We start from the raw sequence: 27,316 nt of genomic DNA, 5'->3' as shown, positions 1-27,316 counted from the left end.
AATGCCTAACTATAAAGCAGTAACTGACTATGCCTATCCTGTGATGTCTATATCTAAGGCGCCTGTTATGTGATATTGTTCTATGATTTTCTGAACCTTAGTGTCATATGTGACGAACACTCCATCTTTAGGTGAAAGTTGTATTTACATGTCTGTCTCTGTGAAAGACCAGGAATGATCAGATTCTAAAATCATTCCTTGATATTGTATTATGTTATGCATTGATTTATTTTTCTGTCATTCATACTAGAAAGGAAGCTTCATGAGTAGGAGTGCCGTCTTGTTTGCAACTGTATCACTGATTATTAGAAAAAAAATTGACATAGTAATAGTATTTTAAAAATATATATCTATGTATTTCTGTCTTATCTAGCTAGCCAGCTGTCATCTTTCCATCAGTCATCCATCTATCTATCTATCTATCGTCTATATTGTTGAAGGACTTGGTGAAAGGGGATTACCTAAAACCAATATTCTGGTTCTATACAGCTTGCATTCACCCAGTACCTTCTTGGCAAATCTCTTCTCCAAATCTCTTTTGCTCTTCATATTTGGTAGAAGCTTCAGCAGTCATTCTGTTCTATAATCTGCTACATATGTTAATGAAGGGAGAACTGGGAGAGAATAATAAAAGAAACAGTGACTAGCTTTTTCTCCAAAGGAGTATTTCTAACGTCCTCTAAGAATCACATAAGGAGAACTTGACTCATTAAAATAGCCTATATAAATGTTTTCACATTTCTCTCATCATTAGTCAACATAAATGATTTTATCTGGAATTTCTAATATGCTAATATTGTATAGTACAATTAATATTCAGTTTTAAAAATTTCACCCTTTATAAAATTGCCTTAGTTTGCAATTACATGGCTTGTGTAGAGCAATTAATTAAGCAGCTGCTTTTGAATCCATATTATGTTTGACTTTATAACCTCTGATAATGATGATTCTATTACCTACCATGAAAAATCTTTTCTCTAGGCCTAATTTTGCCTTTATTGAAATTTACTCTAACTTTTCATTATTGTATTGTAATATACTGTAAGAACAAACAGAAGATCAATTTTCATTGTATTTTTTAGTAACAAGGATTATTTTTCAGATAATGTAGTCAGAGTCCTGTACAGCATGTTTAACGGAGAAAAAAAGCTACCATGATAGAATATGATATATTCAAACAGCTCACAGTATTTTCTTTCATTGTTCTGAAATACTGGCCTTATCCAACTTTCTGAGCTGGTGAATTCTTACAACCATAGACTGTCTTGCCAGGGGATTCACATCCACCTAACAAAATCTGAAGTCAAATTGAGTTCACAAGGAGTCTTGTCACATGGCTCGCATTATTCTTCTGGTGTTTGTGAGCGTATCTATAGTAAATTAGAATAATAGCATTAATAATATTATCAAATGGCATTTTTGTGGCCTTCTAGGTACCAGATGCTGTTAAACATTTCATATTTATCATTTTATTATAATACCTACTATGAAATAGGTATTACTGTTGTCTGCATAGCTTAAGGAAGTTCAGGAGCCAATGATTACATATAACCAATAAGTCATATAAATACCATTCAGACTTAATCAGTAGTGACTCTTTGCTCTGTAATTTCTCCAAACCTTTACAATCAGGATCAGATTCAGGTGTCCAAGGATTTGCTTATCATGTATCTAAATCTAATTCTTAATTATGACCCTTGAAAATATCAATGAGATGATAAGTCTTGTTTATTGAAAGGAAACATTGAACTAAAGGAAACCTGTGTCTGGATAACTCAAGTGTTAAACACATAATAGTAAGTAAGAACACTGTTGTTGATTTTTGTTTAACAAACAACTTGTACTTTGTCATTTATACAAATCACAGGCTAAAAATTTGCAGGATAGATCATTAAATTTATCCTCACAATGATAAAGTACAGATTTGGTCATCCCTTCCATGTACTCTTAAAAATGCCATGTATTTTTAAGAGTACATGGAAAATGTTCTAGTGCACAGATCAGTCCCTTTTGTTCCAGTGTTTGGTATCTTTGAAACCTATTGTGCAATAGTGGTGGTTAGTATCTCCTAGAAACTGGTGTTCTGACTTCATTTCCAGCATTCTTGTGGGCATGAGAGTGCTTGGAATAATCAGGCATGACCCTATATTCAATGATTCCAATGTAAAAGAACATTCTACCATTAAGAAAAAATTAACATTGGACTGGTTAAATTTATATTTCATTCCTGTCATGTCACCTCCAAAAAAATGAAGTCCTTTTTTCCCCGTATCCTCTTTCTCATTTACTAGACAAGAAACACTTTTGGAGAAAAAGGTATAACTACACAGATCACCATGTCTCTATGTATGGATGAGATTATCTGGTTGTGTCTTTTTAATGAGCTCAATTTCACATTCTTTAAAGCCATCCTGACTTTCACTGGGTACTATGAAGACATCACATCTAATTATTAAACAGCATTAGCTCATATTTTCATTTTTTTGAAGAATATTTTCACTACTTTGCCTTGACCACAGTCTGGCTTCTCTGTGTGGGCATTGCTTCCTTGGGGCTGTTCAGTGTGCCCATGTCATAGAAGCCTGCATGTGAATAAGTTGTTCTCAGTTTACCTCACTACTGCGTCTATCCCTTTGCTGTCTTATTTACTAATCACTTATTTACTTGGTTACTGTCATCTACCTCCAGATTATTGCCCTGCATTTTGAGGACTTTAATATATGTGTATATATCTACACATAAATTTCAAGGAACTTAATGCTCATATAAATGAACCTTCTTCCACCTATCATAATGTCTTGACATTCTCGGTGTTAACTTTGTTACCTTATTAGACCTGAATATGAGTGCCCCACACGTTCCTGACCGTGAGGACAGAATGCAGGTAATGTTCTCCTCATAAAATTTGTTGTAAAGAAAGCCATTAGAAAATGAAACAAATGTAGGAAAAAACTCTCAGATGTCTGGTTTAAACTGAGAGATAAAAAAAGAGATAGACTTAAAAAACCGGTCTTCTTCCTGGCAGTTACTGTAAATTGTTTTTTAGTTTTAGGACTCAAAATAGTAATTATTAAGCCTCTAATATATTAACACTTTCCATTTTACCAACACAAGCACTTGGCTACATGTGCATCTTAGTGTTAGCAGAAAAGCTTTACTTTTGAAATCTTAGAGTCTAATATTAAACCTGACAATTAGCATCATATCTTTTCATCCTCTTACTCATTGACTCCTGGTTCACCGTAGTTTCAAAGACATTTTGACATTCAGTCTCTTTAGCTTGTTTTAACTATTTGCTCTTTGAGTTGTCTTGGGCTACTTACTTAATCCTTTGTGCTTCAGTTATTCCACTGCTAAAATGAATTAATAATGACACCAGCTTTTTATATTTGTTATAAGGATTCAATAAGAACAGTTCCTGGCACACAGTGATCACTAAATAATTCTTAGCTATTCACATTAATCGTACTATTCATATCATTATTACTATTCTGTTATTTAATCTGTTCTCCAAATTAGTCCTTTGCTCATTTCTCTTCCTTCCTTAAGAATCTTTAGTGTTTAAATGTACTCTTTCCTGTATGTTCAACTGCTCCATTCCTAGACCCTTGCAACAAAATGCCAATAATAAATTAATCCCATAATTATAGCCTCTGTTTCTATACCCATACTTCTAAGTGCTGGTGAAGAAAAATCATAAATAAGAACTAGAGTCATTTGAAATTCAAGGGTCCCAGTATCAGCTGCCAGTTCAACAACACTTTTTGGCAATTTTCTTGAAGGTCACTAGTCAGCACCTTCATAATTCCCTTTGGTAGCTATTAAAATTTTTAAAACTGAATATTAATTGTACTATACAATATTAGTGTATTAGAAATTCATTATTCCCTTTGGTAGCTCTTCTGGGGAAGCTACTTTATCACCCATGTTTGATTATTTGCCTTGAAATAAACAGGCTCCAATGTACTCCATTAAGGCAAAAAGAAAAGAAAAACCCTTTATTTCTCCTTCAAGCTCTCACTCCTTCCTGCGACAGCCAAATTCTCACCAAATGAGGTCTGTGCTCATTGTCTTCATTTCCTCAGTCTCCCTCTATCCTTCAGTCCTTACCATTTGCGTTTCTTCTTACCTGTTCACTGACTCTACTTTGGTAAATGAATTTACTGAAGCGTTATTTATAACGCTGACAAACTTGTGATAAGGATCATGGTATTTATATTGCTTTATAATATTGATAATATATATCATTTTATCCTGGGTCTTGACCACCAGAAGTTATTCAGATTCAATAAAATTTAGAAGCACCACCTTCAACCAGAGCTGTTCCACCTTAAAATGTATTCCAAATATGTTTATCCTCCATAATTTTTGTTTATAGAAGGGTTTCCACAGCCAGATCTAATGAATTGCACTGGGGCTTTGGTGTCTGACACATCTGCGATTTAGTTTTATCTCTTCCACTTTATCGCTATGCAACCTCAGCCAAATTATTTTTTGAACTTAATTCCTTATCCGTAAGAAAGGGCTTATAATTTCAGATTTCAGGTTGTAAAACATAGACCTAACAATATAAACTGACAACAATCACTTTTATTTACAAACTTATAAAGTAAGTAACACTATTATCTTTATTTTGTAAATAAATTAATTCTGGCTTTAAGAGATGATATAAATGCTGAAAATGACTCAGCTGGCCACATACAGAACTGAACTAAGGTCAGTCTGATTCCAAAGTCTGTCCCTGAACCTAGATGTGGTACTTAATGCAGTGAGTGCTGAGCAATAATAAGCAACAAATAGGGCCTTGTGAAATGTGTCACCTAATCAATTCTTAATTATAATAAATAAATTCCTTACATTAATAAAATGGTTGAAATTTTACAAAGTTTTTCTATGCTTATGTGTTTATTTAAAGTTTAAAATACTCTGTAATGGAGACAGGATAGTTACTGACACCCTTATTTTTCAGATAAACATGCAGAGACTTGTATAACTAAAAGGACTTATTTGAACATGATTAACAAGTGGCCCAGTTATTTGAATTTTTGCATTTTCCTTACATCAGTGATATATGAAATGCAATGTAATACATGAGAAACAAATTTTATATTGCACCTGTAATGCAGAACAATATTATAAAATAGTTCACAACCTTCTTACTTAATACCACTTAATAGTATTAACCTGAGAAAATTCTACATCTCTTCATTTCCCTTTAGCTTTAAATAAAATTTTGTTTAAAAACAGTTCCCCAAAAGTAGCAGTAAAAACATAGACGATATATTGATGTCTCTGAACCAGATTAGTACTTTAAGAAAAAAATAGTTTAAACGTAACTGATTTTCTGCAAGAAGCTTGAGAATCTAATTGATGAAGTTGCCCTTTAATGTCTGTAGCTATACATGCTTCAGATAGCTTTTTTTTAACATGACCCATCATATTGTAATCTAGTATGAAATAACTTTCCGCTCCAGAAGTTTTGTTTAAAAAAAAAAACAATAAAAACCCGAGGAACAGACCACCTACTAGTAGATAAATGTCAAAACACAAGTAGCTAGAGTTGCTTGAATCCTTACAGACTCCTACTCTGAATGTTATTCCTGTCAGTGAGAGTTGTGGCTCTATAATAGAAAAAAAAAAAAAGAAAGAAAAAAGAAAACACTTTGTATTAAGTTTAGAAAACGAAAATATAATTACCCATGTATAAAGAGTACTGCAGGAGGATAAAAAATCTTTTTTGCTAATACTATGAACATTAAATTATATTTCTTTTTGAAAAATGATAAGACATAAAGATGGAGAATACAGTATCCCAAATAGCAATGACTGATTGAACACTACAAAAATTACATTGACTATTAATTGTAGATCAACATATTGTGATGTCTAATACTAGTACCTTTCCTATGGGATTGAATATTTTTATTTAAATTCTCTTCAGTCAGATGTATGTGCCTATGTGAATGTGTGTTTACTCTCTCATATACTGCTATAATTTTAGGTTGAAATGCTGCATCAAAGTGTTACAGGGTGTCACACCCTGATAGGAAACACTGAGTGTTCTCTTTATGTTTTAGAGTTTAGAGTGTTAGACATTTTAATTTGGGGGTGTAAGAACAGTCAATCAATTATTAAGAGCTATATCTGTTAGGTAGTTAGATAAGTGGGGGCACCGGGTAGACAGGTGGAGAGGGAGGATGCTCCGGAAGATGGTGTTATGCCCGCCTCCAGCATAAAGGAAATTTACTTCTGAAAGAGTGCCAGCAAGAAACTGGTTAAAACCTAACAGCCATGACGGCGAGGCAGCAGAAAGGACTTAATGGGACACAACCAATGTTCATTGTATTGTAAGTAACATTGTGTTTAAGGCTCCCTGCCCACCCCCCATGGGTTTTTCTGTGTTCACCATGGGTAAGCACATGCACAAAAGGGGCCAAACATTACTAAGCATTCCAGGGATAAGAGCTGTCAAGCAATCAGAAGATCTTTAAGCAATGAATGGTATAAGGGAAATAGGAGACAAAAACGGCTGCTTTGCCTCCCTTGGATCAGCCCACCTCTCCCTGGAGGTATACCTTTCCTTTTCTAAATAAATACTTAAAAATCTTTCACTACACAACACACTGTCTCCCGACTGTAAACTTACGTTTCGAGTATGATAAGAACTGGGGTATTTTCCTCTTTGAGGGGTAACATCTCCGTTCCCCTATAAGCAAGGCAGTATGCCAGTGGAAAGAATGATCAGTTAGATGAGTTACTGCCATTAAAGTGCAAATGTTTCCATTTTAACTATGGAATTCCAAATTTATTTAAACACAAGTACAGAACTCATACTTGGGGTAAATATAGCATAGCTGTTCCAATTTGAAATATTTCCATACCCTAAAGATTTACATCTCCTTATTCTGGGAAAGGAATTCAACATCTCCGTACCTTAAGTTTTCTTGCCTGTGAAATGGAAGAACAAATAAGATTGTTTTCCACATTAATTAATGACAAGGTCTTCCAAGAGATTATGGGCACTGCTTACTAACAATATTGCTATAAGCTATTCTGATACTGTTGTTGAGTTCTGCTACTACTACTTTTATAACTTTGATTTTGATTTGCATTTAATCTCTTCGTGTATAATGCTACATGCCTATGTTACTGAGTCCAAACTTGTTCTGCTCACTGGAAGACAGGACAGTAAACTGGGAGATGAGGTGTTGGGGCAAGGAATAAAGACTATTTGCAAGGCCAGATGACTGAGAAGATGGCAGACTGATGTCCTGGAGAACCATTTTCCCCAAGTCAGAGTTTAAGCTCCTTTTATACTAAGAAGGGGGAGAGGGGTGGGATTTGGTTGGTTGTTGCAAGCTTCTTGGTGTCAGACTTTTTTTTTTTTTTTCAGCTGTCTATGTAGGTAAGGTCATGGTGTCCCTGTAAACTTCCAAAAAGACAAGTGTTAATTTATATTCTGCAACTTTTTATCTTTATATCAATGGGAAAGTGTTTTACCCTTAAAGATCAGAGCTCTGAGAATAGACTATACTATATATTTGAGGCCACAGGCAACATTCTTTTACAAAAGGTGCAAAACCAGCATGACTAAGCACAAGAAACAGCACAGGGTTAGAGCCAAAGGAACAGATGTAATATAGGAGTCAGATTTGTTCTTCCTTACTACGCTTACACAAGAAAAAAATGGACTTTCTAGGAAATAAAACTGCATTTCTTTGGATTTTTTACTTTTACCTGCATTTGATATGTTGCATTACAATGTTCTAGACGTCCTTTGTCTGAAGTTCACTATCCACAAGAATGCATGTTGTTCTTCCTTCGATCCAGCTTATTTTCAAGGCTGTTTTAGTATTGGCTGCATATTCTCTAAAATTATATGTAATGTTACTGCAACAGTAAGTTTTGACCATGCTTAACCTGTAAAATAGCTTTACAAATTTATATGCCTATTTACATATGATTTTTTGACACATAACTGGGATTAAAATTTTTTTAATTTCCCACAAAATTTAAAATAAACAATGAGGGTTAATGCAATTAAAACATTATTTACTTTGTATTTACTAATTAGATCCCACAGTAAGCTAAAAACAACTCCTTTTGGTTTCTCTCCTGGTGGTTTCTATGCATTTGACGACTTATAAAAATAAATATTAACCTGTCTTAAAGCATGACTTTTTGCTAAAATGTTCACAGGTGAAATTTGTCAATAGAAATCAAATGTGGCAATAAAAATCAAAAGGATAGGCTGTGCACTCATGTAATAGCAAATGCTGTAATAGGTACATTTATTAAAATAAGGGAAACTGTCTTAACATTAAATATAATATAAAGGACCTGTTCTCTAATTTACAGATTTGAAATAGGAAATAGTTTTGTAATGAGTTTTGCTATAATTTGTTTTACTTATTTTATTCACAGACAGATAAGCAAGCTGATTCAAAAAAGGACAACTTTGGAAGAGACTACATTAAATTGTTGTTTCCTTTAGTGTGTGGAAATTTAGATTAGTGGGAATAATGTCCATCATACTGATATGTACTACAAACAGATGGCTTGGTGGTTAGCAAACATCTCTGCTTTGCTCTCGCATTCCATCACCTTCAAGAGCTATTTATTGACTCATATATTCAGCTACTATAAACATAATGCCTTATTTAAAAAATGTATTGTGACAGAAAAAAAATAAGAGCACTAGTCAAAGAGATTTACTGCTTGCAGGAGCTTTATAGTATAATTCAGTGTATAAACACATTGACATACCTATATCAAATAGGGAAATGCTGGGGTCTTGCTTTTTAGTTTATTATACTGTAAATGACATAAATAGATTTAAGCATATGTGTCCTTATGTTTTCAAGCAATGTATAAGTCACCTGCCATAAGATTTTATTCTCGTATCTGTATGATGTCTTTATCCTATGGTGAAAATATTCCAGAGAAATTACTTAAAGATGATTTTAATGTCATGAGGGATCTTTGTTATTTGTTTTTAAAGTTAATGTGGTGTTATTTTAGTTCTTTGTGTGTGATTATTAAGTTTTAGCCATTCTCGTATATACAAGGGTACACAGTGAGAAAGAGATTTTTAATTGAGACACCTCTAGGCCTTATATTTGGTAGGAACCCCGAGAACGTATCAGTTTGTTCCACTGAATGCTCTGTGACAGGCAGGTAGTGAAGGGGAGGCTTGGGCCTTGGCATCCTGTAATCAATAAAGAATCAGACCTAGGGACAATGACAGACCAAAGGAGGATCTTCCAGCCTCACAGGGTCTACCTCTACACAAATACGATTTTGTAATTTCCTCTGAACAACAGATTCATTTCTATTTGTGAACAAGCAGTACTATGAGGATATTATTCCTTTTGCCTGATATATGACATTTGTCATTTAATTATCACATCTCCTTTTTAGTCCTCAGGGAAGAAAGTAATTAATAATAGCTGTTGTAAGCAGTCTATAGCTGATCTTTGGTTCAACAAGATTTTTTTTTGTTTTGAGTTCTGAGAAAGTAGCAAACACAGACGTGTAATTTCCTGTGCTACAATTTTACCTTAGAGATGCACCATATCCTGGCTTGCATACTATACTTTCTGGGGACTGTTTTTCACAACAAAGCTTATGAAAAACTGTTGTATCTTGAAAGTCTATCAAATGTCATACAGTTTTAAGGTGAAAGGGGATTAAGCAATGACATATTTATGTGGCAGATATGAAATATATGATTATTATTATTAAATATTTAGTATTCACATATTTTTCACTTTTATTGTTCAATTTGTCAAAACTATGTTCTCCATTTTATTTTTCACGCTTTTATTTCCCCACTTGTCAAAACCATGTTTTTGAAATTACAAAAAAATTAACTATTTAAACTTCCAGAAAAAAATTTAACTATTTTAACTACTTAAATTTAAACTTCCAGAAAAGTTTAAATAATACAGTACTCTCATATACCTTTCACCTAGTAGTGTAATAGAAAAGGACAAATCTGACTCCATATTAGATCTGTTTCTTTGACTTTAACCCTGTGCTCTGTTTCCTAGGCTTAGTCTTGCTGATTCTGCACCTTTTGTAAAGACTGTTGCCTATAGCCTCAAATATACAGGATAGCCCATTCTCAAGGCTCTGACCTTTAGGGATCTTAACACTCTTCCATTCATATCAAGATAAGTTGCAGAATATAAAATAAGGTTTGTTTTGTTGGAGGTTTACAGGGACACCATGATCTGACCCAGGTGGACAGCTGCAAGAACAAAGGATTCCTAGACCAAAGAATTCCTACACCAAGAAGGTTGCAACAACCAAGCATATCCCCCTTCCCTTTGTAGTATAAAAGGTGCCTGGATTCTGACTTGGGGAAGATGGTTCTCCAGGACATTACTCTGCCATCTTCTTGGTCTGCTGACTTTACAAATAAAAGTCTCTACTTCTTGCCCCAACACCTTGTCTCCTGATTTACTGGCCTGTTGTGCAGCAAGCGGAATGAGTTTGGATTTAGTAACAGCAGAACAAGAATTTAGATGCTTTGTAAACATACTAAATATGTTATATCAGTTTATTCAAGTAATATTTAGTTAATAGAATGCAGTGTTTTATTAATGTATTCTCATATAATATCCATGGACTTAGGTGTCCATATTGCTTTGCATAATTTATCTCTACAGATATTGACCAGTGTCTCCAAACTGAATAACTGAAGTATAAAATTAATGAAAATAGTAATAATGAATCTGTAGATAAGAACTAAGTAAGTGCTTATAATAAGCATACCATCATGTTGATGTGGAATATGAATTCTGACGGTAAAGAGATATGTAGATGTAAATGTAGCAGACACTTTCAGTGCTCAGCCAGTGGGCTCTCATATCCACTTACCATTTCAGCATCCCTCAGCCTGATTTCTGGTGATCAACATAGACATCATTGTCATTGTCACCCTTGGGCTGTTAGCATATGCTTTGCCTGTGAGCATATCTGGTTAGAATTGGCTAAGATTTAATGTCCCTTTGGAGGCAGCCCTTAATCTATGAATTACTGATGGATATAAAACTACAATTATTGCAGCTCCCTTGCCCCGGGATAATTTTGAAGTGTGTATTTATACCATTTCTAAGATTTTCTCTAGGAGTTTAATCTTCAGTTACTCACTGTAATAGTTGGCTCAACAACTCTCCTCTTACTGGCTACCTGAACTTTTTTTTAAATCATTTCCCCTATTTCCTTCACCTACCACACTGAAGACCTGTGCTTAACCCTTGCAAGATTTGTTTCTTTTGCGAGAAGGGGATCAATTAAGATGATACATACCATTAATCATTTTAAATCTGTGATTCAGACTTTGGCATTTTCTGCTAAGTTACAACAGTTGACTATCTAGATTTTGTTGTGATATATGCACATCTCTTTTCCAAACAATAGATATTTCAGTGAGACTCCCATTTATATGAGTTCATTGTGAAATACCAAAAACTTTCAAATCAAATTACAAAATACTTAATCCTAATGACTTACAGCTATTGATATTTTTAGATTTAGCAGAAACAAAAGATTCTGATGGATAGGAAGTTAAAGTATAGTCCAAGCTATTTATCACCTAACCAGAGATCCATCAATGAGTTTACAGTCCATATAACATCTGCCAATGATATGAAACAACTTTAACTACTAATTTTAATCATATTCTATATTTTTGTGATTTAAAAACTATGATGAATCTTTCTCTTCATAAAATATTTCTCTACCTATGAACTCATGCTCATTGATGGATGTCATGTGCCAAAACTGTTGAGCAAAATAGGGTTAGCATGCCAGTACAATGCTTTCAACCACAATTGTCAAGTAAGGAAAAAAAAAACAAAAAACAGCTATGGTTATTTTGAAATTTATAACCCTTCAAGCAGGAGGAAGTGCTAGTAATGAGCTCTAGTAGAGATTATGAAAAAAAGCTTTTGCACTGTATTTTTATTAAGCCCATTTCCCAGTCCTATAATTTCTTTCCCTTTTTTGGAGATCATTACTGTTTGGAGAAGCCAAATGCATTTCTTAGAGAAGTTCATCACCAACATCAACAATTAGGGTAGAAGGATTTTCTTTCTACTGTAACTCAGGAATATGAGATCTTTAAATGTATGTTGTCACTCCCTTCATATTTTCAATACACATTTTTTAGACTAAAAATATAATATTTGGTATAAAAGAAAGTATGAACTGGTTATGCATCTCTTTAGCTACCTTATCTATTATCTATCGGAATCCCTTTTTATCATCCAATATTTGAGAATCAGACTCTTCTTTTCCATGTTAGTACACACAAACTTTCCCTTCATTTGTGTTTCACAATAGCTCAAGCCCTTCAAAATTATAAATTCCTGTAAAATAAATAAAAGGATTCCATATCTCCTGGCCATTGTAAAGTCAAATGTCAGCAGGCAGTATAGACTTAACAGCCATCTGATTAGAATATATTCTTATGTATTGTCAAAAATAGAAAGGAACTTTATAAAGTTCATTTTTCACATTCTTTAGCATTCTGTCTTTGTAAACAGAATATATTCTTAGTTATTGATAAATGAGCTAGTGAGATTTTTAAAATTCTACTGTCATACTCCCCTGCATGGCTATTGCTTAATTTATGGTAACCTGCCATTCCTTACCTAACAGCTTTGCATTCAGTGTTTCACTTAATGGACTCCATTTAGCTCAGGAAATTTATGTTTCACATTATCATCAGCTTTGTTTCCTTGGTAAAATCAGCATCAAAATACCATAAAAGAGAGGGGGAGAAACAAAACTGAAAGGGAAAATGTGCTTACAGTCCTAAAAGAGATTACTAGTTTTGTTTCCCATTCCATAATAAATAAAATGGCAAATATTTTCTTAACTTTGGAGATGGCCTTAGTATACTTTAAATAATGAAAGGGAAATGATTTATGATGATGCATTTTATGCTATTACATTTGGACACGTATAAATGATGTGCAGAATTTTTGTAATGCATCAATTTACCTGTGTTATCTAAAGGTACCTTTCTTTTTTTGGCAGACTGTGTACTTCTGCTGTATAAAATTATCTTAAGCCATACTCAAAACAATTCCTCAATGTACACTGAAATATAAGAATAACATGAAAATATGTATTCAATTTTAAGTAAAGCTTCAGATATATAGCTGTGCTTCATATATTTAATAAAAATGAAGGAAAAATACAAGCTTCTGTCCATTTTCTATACATTATTATCTATATACGAATTTCATTTTCATATTATTCATATTATTTTATATTATTCTTAGCAATTCACTTCAAAAATTTACTTCAATGATGGCTCTTTAGTAAAGTTTAACCAAAATGTCTTAGAAGCCCACATTATTTCTATATTATAGAACAATGATATATGTTAGCATGTATAGTGCAGTGCATATTACAGTGGGATCTCATTATTTAAATTAGTCTTAAGTTAACATGAAATACAGGCAGCTGGAAATAGTCATACCTACAACAATCAGACTATTAGGTAGGTACATTTTAGGGATAGAGTATCACCAAGCCAGAAGATGGAATAGGGCTTAAATGTCCTCACCACAAAGTAGTGGTAATTATGTGATGTGATGGAGGTGTTAGCTAACAATATGGTAGAAATTATTTTGCAATACGTAACTGTAACAACTCAACGTGTTGTAATTATACAATGTGATATGTCAATTATATCTCAGTAAAGCTGGAAAAAATGAATATAAAAAGAAACCAAAGAATGCTAAAATATCATTGTTACTTATTGTTGTTAATGAGGGGCTAATTGAAATCTAATTCCATATCAGCAAAGTTGATTGAGCAAGCAGGATTAGAAATATGATAATTTTGAATGTGTAGATCTCCTGCACATTGATTAAAGTTTGTTCTTCTCTTACTTAAAGGATATGAGTTTGAGTCCCGAAAATGTGTTACTTCACTTTTGGAATGCTAGATCCATTTTTTATTTTTCCTCAAAATCCATTGCTCTGCTTTCTCTGTGCTGTGTTGCATATGTGACTTTTTTGGTTGAAAGAAATTACTCACAGTGAGAAAATTAGCAAATTTGATATAAATATTGTCACCTAGTTTGATGATTGATTATAATTTGTTTTAGTTTCAATAATACTTAAGGTCTGTTGGTTAAGATATCTTGGAGAAATGATTACTTGGTTTGCCAATTAAATGAGTTTTAACAGTCTTATCCGTAGTATTGGTTGGCTGATTCTTGTCATGTGAGAAAAACAGACCTTTATTTGCATTATTTTGATTACTCAAATAAGAATGACAAAGTTATTAATATCTGCATTTAGTTTTCAACTGAACTAACAGGCCTGGCATTTTAGATAACCTTAAAACAACTCTAAAAATTGGAATTAAATTTACATCCATACATTTCATTTTGAAATAATTTATAATTTTTTTTGAGTTTTTTATGTTTTTAATAAAATATTTTAAAATATGTACAGTGAATGTAAATCAAAACAAGATTGAGTCATTATAAATTTATCAGAAGAATTAGCCTTAAAAATAGAATCACAAATATATGAATACTCAACTTTTAATGTCGCTTTTTTAGAGAATGTTTTATTTTCACCTTTATGTATTATTTGTCTTCTGAAATTAATTTTGGGAATACTAATAATTTGCTGATTATAAAATTTTGTTCTGTTCACTAAAAGTTTACAAAATTATTTTTAGTCAGATTTCTACTCATATAATGTATTATACAGTTTCCTTAACCCAGCTTTAAAGTTAACATTATAACCAACTATGTTGAATGAATTTTGAGAATACTCAGAAGCTACTATCCTGTTCAGGAATTTTTTTTCTCACTAGAGAGTATTCAGATTAAATAGGATATAAAAATTATTCAAACTGAAGAAACAAAAGGATAGGTAATTTGGTCGGCCTGAGAATGTCATGGACTCCAGATGCAGCAATACAGCCTGCACTAATGGGAATTAGAAAATTCAGATGTCTGCTGGATCCATTTATTTCCTTTGCCTGTGTGTCCTCTATTCCATTCTCCTTTCTGCAGTAGGATTATAAAGATTTTAAACTTTTTGCTTGAGGTGTCTACTCTCCACTAATTTGACATGCATGTGACTTTGGTTTACTGTGCTGTACTTAGGGATGGTCTTTTAGATTTAGCATCTATGATTAACTGACTAGAGCTGTGTCTTTTTTTTTTTTTCATAATTCACATGTATTCAAAACAACCTATACAGATTCTGTCATTCTGTAGACTGATTTCTCTTAGATTGGTTGAAATACCTCCAGTTCAATCGACTGTGTTTTGGTCAGCTCAAGTCATGGTTATAGATAAACCTGGATTTAAGAATTTTTTTTTTAGGTGGACATTATGGCTAAAGCTATTGACATGTTTTTTGTTTCTAACAGAGTAGAATTATTTTTAACAGAACAGATTATCAGTTGATTCATAGCAAGTTCATAACATTGTAAAGAAACTGTATCAGTTTGAAGTGAAAGGGTTAATGAGTATTCAGTGAAAAGAAGCCTTTTACAAACAGTAAGCAAGCTTAGAAAGCTGCTTACTTGCAGACTGGGCCACTGTGTATAGAAAAGAAGGGCTTATACAGAATGTGGAAGCATGAGTCCAGGGGACAGAGTCAGGAGACGTGCAGAACTCTGAGAAAACACAGATAAAACCTCATCAGGGAAGTGTGAACATGGTCCTCGCTGGATTTTAAAATTGCTATAGTCCAGTGACTACTGTGTGCTTCGGATTTTCTACATTTTTGAAGAGAAATGTCTTATAGACTGAATTGCATCCCTTCAAAATTTATATGTTTAAACCCTAATCCCCAATCTGACTGTATTTGGAGACAGAGCTTTAAGGAAGTAAGGTTAAATTAGTTCATAAGGATGGAGCCCTAATCCAATAGAACAGGTATCACTGTAAGAAGAGATCAGAAATGTGTACTTATTGAGAAAAGACCACATGAGGAAACAATGAGAAACCAGGAAGAGAGATCTCACCAGAAACCAACCCTGCTGGCGGCGTGATTTTGGAGTTCCAGCTTACAGAACTGTGAAAAGTAAATTTTTATCGTTTAAGCCACCCAGTCTGTGGTATTCTGTGATGGCAGCCCAGGCAGACTAGTAAGAGTGTCTATGCATAGAAAACAAGCTCATGGTTACCAGGGGGAAGGGGGTGGGCAGGGGTAGATGGAAGTTCAGGATTTGTAGATACTCACTACTATATATAAAATAGATAAACAACAAGGTCCTACTTATAGCACAGGAATTATATTCAGTACCTTTTAATGGTCTATAATGAAAAAGAATATGAAAAGGGAATCACTATGCTATACACCAGAAATTAACACAACATTGTAAATCGGCTACAATTAAAAAAAAAAGACCATCTATGGTAGTGATTCTATGCCTTTCACACAATTGTATGTTGGCTGTAAAAGTGGTAGATATATTGTCTTTGTGGTTTACTAGAGGAACTATATGTACTTGAGTCTCTTCCATGTATGGACCTCATACAGATCACGAGTATCTGAACTTGGGGCACGTGGTCTTTGAACTATTGCTGTAATAAGCTGAGATTGATCATCTTAGGGGAAAGAATGAGAATATTTTGAATATAGAATTGATGTGAATTGTTGCCAATGAGCAGACTGTATTTTTTTTTTAAGGAGAAAAATTCTGAAATGCCAAATGTTTTTCTACAGTGAGAAACTCATAGTTCTCAAGAGATGGATCTATGTTGTCCTCTTGAATCTTGAACAGCCTTGGTACTTATCTGTAACCAAGAGAATGTGGAATACAGTCATTTTTTGAGGCTAGATTATAGAAGGTGATATAGCTTTCATCTCATTTGCAGGCATACTTCCTCTTGGAGCCTTAAGCTGCCTTGTTAAAAATTTATACAAAGTGAGATATTGCTATTACATAATCTTACCTATTGACAGTTTAGATTATGCTTCATGAAGGCATTTTCCTTATTAATGTGTTAAGAAGATTTATCATCAATGGTTATTACATTTTAATAAAGCATTGTCCAGAGTATACTGAAATGATCTTTTAATCTGCTAATATGTTTGATAATTAAATGATTCTCACATCCCTAGATAATCCCAGGCAAGCTTTTTTTTTTTTTCCTTTGGGTACATCAGTCATGTTACTTTCCTTTTAGTGATGACATTTTAGTATTTTAGGAGCTTTTAATAATTCTGCAGAAAAGGGGTTGACAGTAGGTTTTTTACTCTGAGGAAATCTGAATTAAAAATGCAGCCATTCCTCAGCATCCACAGGAGTATTGGTTCCAAGCACTTACTGCAAATCCCTTACAGTCAACCCTTTCTAGCCTTGGAGTCTCTATCCACAGATTCAGACAACCATGGATCATGTAGTGTATCGATCTGCAGTTGGTTGAATATGTGGATACAGAACCCACAGGTATGAATAGGCAACTGTATTTTTTTTTAGTTGATTGAAAAATAGCTAATTAAAGAAATGCTTTAATTAGGATCTTTTAGATTAGACTAGAGATTAGAGAAATAATCAGATTAGAGAAATAATCCCTGAATTTGCATATTAATTATTGCAAAAAGCAGAACAAAGAAACTGACACACTGATACTTGCATTCCTGGGGAAAATAACTCTTGTTTATGTTGTTCAGGAAAAAAATATATGGACTTTATTTTCAAATAAAATGTTTACCAATCACATGATGATAATGTTACAGAAGTCCTTCAAGAGAGCATTCATATTATAGTGTGAACTAGAACACTGTAAAATTATAATCTGATAAATATTTTCTGCTATTTAATAAATATGTTTTAGTAACACATGTATGACAAAACTTATTATTTTTCATGTTGCAGGTCATTATCAGTCCTCTAACTTTGTTCTTCTTCTTCACTATTATGTTGACTATTCTGGGTCTTTTGCCTCTCTGTCTAAACTTTAGCATCAGTCTATTAATTTCCATAAAATAACACCTTGAGATTTTGATTGAGATTGCACTGAATCTATAGAACAAGTTGGGAAGATCTGATATTTTGACAGTATAGAGTTTTCCTATCCATAAATGTCCACATTTTTATCTCTCCATTTATTCTGTATTTAATTGATTTCATCAAAGATTTGTAATTTTCTTCATTTATATTAAACATATTTTGTCAGATTTATACTTAAGTATTTAATGTAGGGGTTCAAATGTAAATAGTATTGTGTTTTTCATTTCAAATTTTACTTTTTTATTGCTGGCATATAGGAAAGTGATTGATTTGTATAAGAAACTTGTATCCTGCAACCTTGCCATAATTGCTTATTAGTTTCAGTTGTGTGTGTCATTTCTTAAATGTTTTCTATGTAGGTAGTCATGGCATCTGTGAAGAAAGCCACTTTTATATTTTCCTTCTCAATGTGTGCATCTTTTATTTCCTTTTCTTGTCTTAATTGCATTAACTAGGACTTCCAGTACAATGTTGAAAAGGAGTAGTAGGGAGGGACTTCCTTGCCTTGTTCCTGATCTTTGTGGAAGTGCTTTTAAGTTTTGCAACACTGAGTAGGATGTTAACATGTAATATTTTAAAGATGTAAAAATCAGAATTACATACTCTACAGTGTGGAAGTGCAGTGTGGAAGGAGAAATGATACATAAGAAGAGATGCAGAGAAGTTGGACTAAACTTCAGATCTATAAAGGTAGCAATCAAAAGCATTACTCTGTTTATAAATCACATGATAATATAACAGTATAAAGGTAAACACAGAATATAATTGTATATACTTACTTTAGAGAAATAACAAAATGTAAAGGAGAAAGGGAGGAGCTTACTTTTTCCTCTTCTTTTTTCCCTTTTTTTCTAAGAGAATATTAATAGTTATGATCCTTAAAGAAATAGAAAATTAGGAAATACCCATATATAGTAATAATTAAAAAGGTAACTATCAGACTCAGAACAAAAACCTTGCTAAATATCAGAAAGTATACACACACAAGAAAATAAAGCACAATATGAAAGAATAGAATAATATGGAATAGTTTAGGACAAATATATCTGTCATATCAATAAAAGTAAAAGGGCTTTATCCCATTAAAAGAGAAGGATCACATGAAGAAATAAATCACACATCTATATCATATACAAGAGGCACATGTAAAAATAAAATTCAGAAAATACATCAAAGGAAGAGCAAAGTTAAATTATATTTATAATACTTACATAGAAAATTATTTTCGAGAGGGACGGAGACGATGGCAGAGTAGAAGGATGCTCGTAGCTCACCCTCTCCCACAAATACACCAAGACCCACATCTACAGACCCACTCAGCCAACCAGAGCACCTGCGGAACTCCGACAGAACATCGTCCTCTTCAAAAGATAAAGACACCAAAAATCTGGTAGGAGAGAAGGAAAAAAGAAAGAACAAAAGGCAAAGCAGCGCGGGATGGGTCCCGCGGGGAGGGAGCGGCAAAGGAGGACTGGCGCTCGCCCGCTGGGTCTCCCCTCTCCAACTGAGAGGCCAGTGGGATGGAGGGGGAGCCTCCGAGGCTCGGATCTGTACAGAGCAGCCCTTGTCTGACAGAACTAAGTTAAACAGGCACAGAGCGTCCCCCCGACACCCAGCCTGAGATGCGGGCCGGCAGCAGCGGGCAGGGCCAGGCTGCACAAGCCGGGTGGAGGACGGGGGCAGCTGCACGGAGGTAGCTCCTGGGGACTGCAAGGGGCTGGGCGCCGTGGCTGTGGGTGTACAGGACAGAACAACCTGGGCCCTCCATAAAACAGCAAGGTTGATGTGCTCTCGGGGGAAGGGTGCATACCCCCATCTCTGAAAACCCGCGGAATCTTTTCAGGGGAAGAGAGGCGGGGCCCAGGCAGAGCCGCCATATTCTCCGGCGCTTAGCACCCAGGCGGGGGCAGGGGCGAAACCTGCATCCGCACCAAAGGGCTGAGCAGCCTCAAGGGCCAGACTGAGACGGGCCTACAGCCCGGAACAGATAGGATCCTTCCATCCTGGTCTCTCAGATAACTTGCTCCACAAAGACAAACAAGGAGCTGGGTCTTGGCTCGGAGCAGGGACGAGGCTGCCCCTCGGTCTTCCCCGAGCCCACCCGCGGAGCGCGACCAGGGCGGAGTGTGCACCCGCACAGAGCAGCGGAGCTACTGGCAGGAACACAGCCCCTGACCAAGGTGCTGGGAGGGGGCATGACCCGCCCTCCTGCCTGGCCAGTCTGCAACATCTGACTGCGGCATCCGGAGGGGCAGTGACCCGCCTGCCCACAGCAGAGGAGAGCTGCACCTGACCCCATGTTAGGAGGAGGCGCAATCTGCTTGCCGACAGGTGCTGGGAGTAGCACAGAAGAGGGCGCCAACGGAGGGCCTATGAAAACAAGCTGAGCTTCCAAAACAGGATGAAGACAGAAGGACTTCACATTAAAAGCACACAGACTCCAGGAGAACACCGACAACCCCTTTTTTTGTTTGTTTGTTTGTTTGTTTGTTTTTAAATCTGTTTTTACCTGTTCTATTTTCTATTACTATCTTAATTTTTACTTCTTAATTCATTTCTATTTCTCTTGGGTTTTGATGTCCTGTTATTGATTAGACACAGGTTTCAAATATATCTATTCATCTCCCCTTTTTTTTTTAAAGGTTTTAAAAGGACATCTCAACCCGATTAATACTCTGCTTCAACTCACTCTTCTATTATTCATTATACACTGTTTTCAAACTCTCTTTCTCCCTTCTTTTAAAATGCTCTCTCTCTCTTATTTTTTTTCTTTTTTTCCTAAGTTCTATTCCTAAATAGGCATTAGATAGATAAAATCCTTAAGGACCAAAATAGACAACTGATACTCCATAAACCACAGTGCCAGAGAGGTATGAGCAAGATGAAGAAGCAGAGAAACCTTTCCCAATCAAAAGAACAAGAGGAATCCCCTGAAAGAAAGATCAATGAAATAGACATTGATAGCCTACTAGATCAAGATTTTCAAAAAGGAGTGATCAAATTGCTGAAGGAATTAAAAGAGAGAATGTTTATATATATAAAATATGTCAAAAATGAAATTGAAGCTATAAAGAAGAGCCAAGTAGAATGGGTAAACTCGTTGACAGAGATGAGGAATGATCTAACAGCTGTGCAAAGCCGACTAGATAATGCAGAGGAACGAATTAGTGATCTAGAAGACAGGGCAATAGAAAGCACCCATTCAGAAGAACTACAAGATAAGCAAATAAAAAATAAAGAAAATAGCATAAGGGACCTATGGGATAATATAAAGCGCCCCAATCTTCGCATAATAGGGGTCCCAGAAGGGGAAGAAGGATCAAAGGGGATTGAAAAGGTTTTTGAAGAAATCATGACTGAAAACTTCCCAAACTTAAAGAAGGAATCAGATATCCAAGTACAGGAAGCTCAGAGGGTCCCAAACAGGAAGAACCCAAATAGACCCACACCAAGACATATCATAATCAAGATGGCCAGAGTCAAGGATAAAGAAATGATTCTAAAGGCAGCTATAGAAAAGCAAAGAGTAAGTTACAAGGGAACCCCCATAAGGCTCTCAGCTGATTTCTCTACACAAATACTACAGGCCAGAAGGGAGTGGCAAGATATATTCAAAGCCCTGAAAAAAAGATGCAGCCTAGGATGCTTTACCCAGCAAGGCTATCCTTTAGGATAGAAGGAGAAATAAAGAGTTTCACAGACAAAAAAAAGCTGCAGGAGTTTAGCAACACTAAACCCATGCTAAAAGAAATATTGAAAGGGCTATTCTAAATAGAAAAGCAGCAGGATGCTACAGAAATGAGAAACTCACAATTGGAAAGGTGATAACTCATGAATTACAAATAAAATAAACACAAAATTATAAAAGAAGACATACAAATCACTGAGAGTGGGAGAGGGAGGCAGGGAAATATAGAATATTTTTTTTCTTTCTTTTTAAAATTTTTTTAACAGTAGGATGGGTTTGAGATCATGTTACTATCAGTTTAATAAAAATAGTTATAGTAATGGGCTAATAGATTTACAAAAAAGGGTAACCACAAGCCAAAAATTTACAAGGGAGTCACAAAAATTAAATAAAATCCATGATAATACAAAGGAAAATTACCAAACCACAAACGGAAGAAGAAAGGAACAAAGAGGATATACCAATTCAACTGCAAAGATAAGTTCAAAATGGCAATAAACACACATCTATCATTAATTACTGTAAATGTTAATGGACTAAATGCTCCAGTCAAAAGACAGAGTGGCAGAGTGGATAATAAAGCAAGAACCTTCAATATGCTGCATACAAGAGACCCACTTTAGGGAGAAGGACACATATAGATTGAGAGTGAAAGGATGGAAAAGGATATTCCATGCAAATGGAAAAGCCAAAAAAGCAGGTGTTGCAGTACTGATTTCAGACAAAATAGACTTTAAAACAAAGGCCATAAAGAAAGATAAAGAAGGACATTTTATAATGATTAAAGGAGTGATACAAGATGAAGATATTACACCCGTTAATATATATGCACCCAATATAGGAGCACCTAAGTACATACAAGAATTACTAACAGAGATAAAGGGGGATATTGATGGGAATACAATCATAGTTGGAGATTTTAACACTGCATTAACATCACTAGACAGATCTTCCAGACAGAAAATAAACAAGGCAACAGAGAAATTAAATACTACAATAGAAAAACTAGATTTGGTGGATATTTTCAGAGCTTTACACCCCCCAAAAATAGAATATACATTCTTTTCAAGTGCACATGGAACATTTTCCAGGATCGATCATGTACTTGGACACAAAAGAAACCTCAACAAATTTAAGAAGATAGAAATTATCTCAAGCATCTTTACTGACCACAATGCCATGAAACTGGAAATCAACAACAGAGAAACAAAGGAGAAAAAAAGAAAAGCATGGAGATTAAACAATATGTTATTGAAAAAACAAAGGATCAATGAGGAAATCAAAGCTGAAATTAAAAAATACCTTGAGACAAATGATAATGAAAGCACAACCACTCAAAACCTATGGGACACAGCAAAGGCAGTGCTAAGAGGGAAGTTTATAGCGATACAGGCCTTCCTCAAAAAAGAACAATCTCAAATAAACAAGTTAACCCACCACATGAATCAATTAGAAAAAGAAGAACAAAAAGCCCCAAAAAGCAGCAGAAGGAAGGAAATAATAAAGATCAGAGAGGAATTAAATACAATAGAGATTAACAAGACCATAGAAAAAATCAACCAAACCAAAAGCTGGTTTTTTGAAAAAGTAAATAAAATCGACAAACCTCTGGCCAAACTCACAAGGAAGAAAAAAGAGAGAGCACAAATTAGCAAAATAAGAAAGGAAAATGGAGAAATTACAACAAACAAAATAGAAATACAGAATATCATACGAGAATATTATGAAAAACTATATGGAACCAAACTGGATAACCTAGAGGAGATGGACAAGTTTCTGGAAACATACTGTCCACCAAAACCGAATCAAGAAGAAACTGAACACTTGAACAATCCGATCACTAGAAAGGATATAGAAATAGCAATTAAAAACCTCCCTACAAATAAAAGTCCAGGACCGGATGGCTTCACCAGGGAATTCTACCAAACATACATGAAGAACTCATACCAATCCTTCTCAAACTCTTCCAGACGATTGAAAAGGAGGGAATACTCCCAAACTCATTCTATGAAGCCACCATCACCCTGATACCAAAACCAGGCAAAGACACTACAAAAAAAAGAGAATTATAGGCCAATATCACTGATGAACATAGACGCCAAAATCCTCACCAAAATTTTAGCAAATAGAATCCAACAACACATAAAAAAGATTATACATCATGACCAAGTGGGGTTCATCCCAGGGACACAAGGCTGGTTCAACATATGCAAATCAATCAATGTAATACATCACATCAACAAGAGAAAGGACAAAAACCATATGATCATCTCAATCAATGCAGAAAAAACATTTGATAAAATTCAACACCCAATTATGATAAAAACTCTCGCCAAAGTGGGTATAGAGGGAATATCTCAATATAATAAAAGCTAAATATGACAAACCTACAGCCAGCATAGCACTCAACGGTGAAAATCTCAAAAGCTTCCCACTAAAAGCTGGGACAAGACAAGGCTGCCCACTATCACCACTCCTATTCAACATAGTCCTGGAAGTCCTAGCCACAGCAGTCAGGCAAGAGAGAGAAATAAAAGGGATCCAAAGTGGAAAAGAAGAGGTAAAAGTGTTACTACATGCTGATGACATGTTACTATATATAGAAAACCCTAAAAGGTCCACACAAAAGCTACTAGAGCTGATTGAAGAATTCAGCAAGGTAGCAGGTTACAAAATTAACGTTCAAAAATCAGTTGCCTTTCTTTACACTTAACGATAAGTCAACAGAAAAAGAAAATAAAGAAATAATCCCCTTTAAAATAGCACCCAAAGTAATAAAATATCTGGGAATAAATCTAACCAAGGAGGTGAAAGAATTATACACAGTAAACTATAAACCATTGATGAAGGAAATTAAAGGAGACTTTAAAAAATGGAAAGATATTCCATGCTCTTGGATTGGAAGAATCAATATTGTTAAAATGGTCACACTGCCCAAGGCAATCTACAGATTTAACGCAATCCCTATCAAATTACCCAGGACATATTTCACAGAACTAGAACAAATCATAATAAAATTTATATGGAACCATCAAAGACCTAGAATTGCCAAAGCATTACTGAAGAGAAAGAAAGAGGCTGGAGGAATAACTCTCCCAGACTTCAGACAATACTATAGAGCTACAGTCATCAAGACAGCATGGTATTGGTACCAAAACAGACATATAGACCAATGGAACAGAATAGAGAGCCCAGAAATGAACCCACAAACTTTTGGTCAACTCATCTTTGACAAAGGAGGCAAGAATATACAATGGAATAAAGACAGTCTCTTCAGCAAATGGTGTTGGGAAAACTGGACAGCAGCATGTAAAACAATGAAGCTAGAACACACCCTTACACCATATACAAAAATCAACTCAAAATGGATTAAAGACTTAAACATAAGACAAGATACAATAAACCTCCTAGAGGAAAACATAGGCAAAACATTATCTGACATACATTTCAAAAATTTTCTCCTAGAAGAAATAAAAGCAAGAATAAACAAATGGGACCTAATGAAACTTACAAGCTTCTACACAGCAAGGGAAACCAGAAGTAAAACAAGAAGAAAACCTACGGAATGGGAGAAAATTTTTGCAAGTGAAACCGACAAAGGCTTGATCTCCAGAATATATAAGCAGCTCATACAACTCAATAAGAAAAAAGTAAACAACCCAGTCCAAAAATGGGCAGAAGACCTAAACAAGCAATTCTCCAAGGAAGACATACAAATGATCAAAAAGCACATGAAAAAATGCTCAGTATCACTAATTATCAGAGAAATGCAAATCAAAACTACAATGAGGTATCACCTCACACCAGTCAGAATGGCGGTCATTCAAAAATCCACAAATGACAAATGCTGGAGCGGCTGTGGAGAAAGGGGAACCCTCCTACACTGCTGGTGGGAATGCAGTTTGGTGCAGCCACTATGGAAAACAGTGTGGAGATTCCTCAAAACACTAGGAATAGACCTACCATATGACCCAGGAATCCCACTCCTGGGCTTGTATCCAGAAGGAAATCTACTTCAGGATAACACCTGAACCCCAATGTTCATAGCAGCACTATTTACAATAGCCAAAACATGGAAACAGCCTAAATGTCCATCAACAGGTGACTGGGTAAAGAAGATGTGGTATATTTATACAATGGAATACTACTCAGCCATAAAAACTGACAACATAATGCCATTTGCAGCAACATGGATTTTCCTGGAGAATGTCATTCTAAGTGAAGTAAGCCAGAAAGAGAAAGAAAAACACCATATGAGATCGCTCATATGTGGAATCTAAAAAACAAAAACAAAACAAACAAACAAAAAACAAAGCGTAAATACAGGACAGAAATAGACTCACAGACAGAGAATACAGACTTGTGGTTACCAGGGGGGTGGAGGGTGGGAAGGGATAGACTGGGATTTCAAAATTGTAGAATAGATAAACAAGATTACACTGTATAGCACAGGGAAATATACACAAAATGTTATGATAACTCACAGAGAAAAAAATGTGACAATGTGTGTGTATATGTCCATGAATGACTGAAAAACTGTGCTGAACACTGGAATTTGACACAACATTGTAAAATGATTATAAATCAATAAAAAAAGTTAAAAAAAATTATTTTCTCATTTACTTTCAGATGTTGAGTATTACCAATTTGATAAATTATATTCCAATTTAAGAAGCTAAATAGGGATATCCTATTTAATTCGATCAGATTTAAATTTGCATTTCTTCTGTGAAGCATTCATGTTCTTCATTTTTATGACTTTAATTTTTAGAGGAGTTTAGGTTTTATAGCAGACTTGAAAGGGAGATAGATTTCCTATGTCTCCCTTACTCCAACACGTGCTTCACCTCCTCCATTATCAACATCACTCTCCAGGACAGAGTTGTACGTTTTCAACAAATGATGAACCTAAGTTGACACATCATAATCACTGAAAGTTTAACTTTGAGTTAACTTCAGGGTTCACCTGCAGTGTTGTACATTCTGTGGGTTTGGACAAATATATGATTACACTTATCTATTACGGTAATATCATATAGAGTATTTTTTGCTGTTCTATAAGTTCTCCGTGCTCTTCTTATTCATTTCTGCCCCACCTCTGGCAACCACTGATCTTTTTATTGTCACTACAGTTTTTTCTTTGTCCATTTTAGCTATGTATTTTAATTTGTCCTTATTGCTAACAGCTACTTTACTGTGCACTACATGTTTAAACAATAGGTAGGTACTTCTGTAGATAAGAAAATATGAAGGTCAATAACTGACCCAGTTATTTCTACAAATGCATGATCTGGCTTTCTCATTTTATGCTAATGATTTAAGATTGGAATTCTTCCCTGATGCTTTTAGTTAAGCAGGCCATGAAAACAAACAAACAAAAAACTACAGGATAATCTGATATGCTCCACTAAGTATACAAGGGATTATCTAAATGTATTAATAACTATTTTCTGAAATACAAACTTGGCCGTCTTCTTGGTTCTTTACTCTCCAACTTACTTCTTTCTGTTACAGATATTGTTCCTGAAACTTACACTTTGATTCCAGAGATAGCAGGAGGATTTTGAGAATGAGTACATTCCATTGTATAAAACAAAAGATGTCAAGTTGTTTTAT

The 27,316-nt window shown here is 34.8% G+C and overlaps 1 long non-coding RNA gene across 1 annotated transcript in view; it reads right to left on the bottom strand.

The window, feature by feature from the left end:
- Positions 1–434: 434 nt before the first annotated feature.
- Positions 435–27,316, bottom strand: part of LOC140697678 (uncharacterized) — a 55,058-nt gene continuing 28,176 nt past the window's right edge. Inside the window, exons 3-4 of the long non-coding RNA XR_012074884.1 lie at positions 19,224–19,399; positions 435–614 (exon numbers count right to left, since the gene is read on the bottom strand). This is a non-coding gene — a long non-coding RNA (uncharacterized lncRNA). The remainder of the gene's footprint in view (positions 615–19,223; positions 19,400–27,316) is intronic.

Source organism: Vicugna pacos, chromosome 8, assembly GCF_048564905.1.
Source record: "Vicugna pacos chromosome 8, VicPac4, whole genome shotgun sequence".
NCBI lineage: Eukaryota > Metazoa > Chordata > Mammalia > Artiodactyla > Camelidae > Vicugna > Vicugna pacos.
The sequence above is the reverse complement of the archived record's forward strand: the minus strand, read 5'-3'. Positions and strand labels throughout refer to the sequence as shown.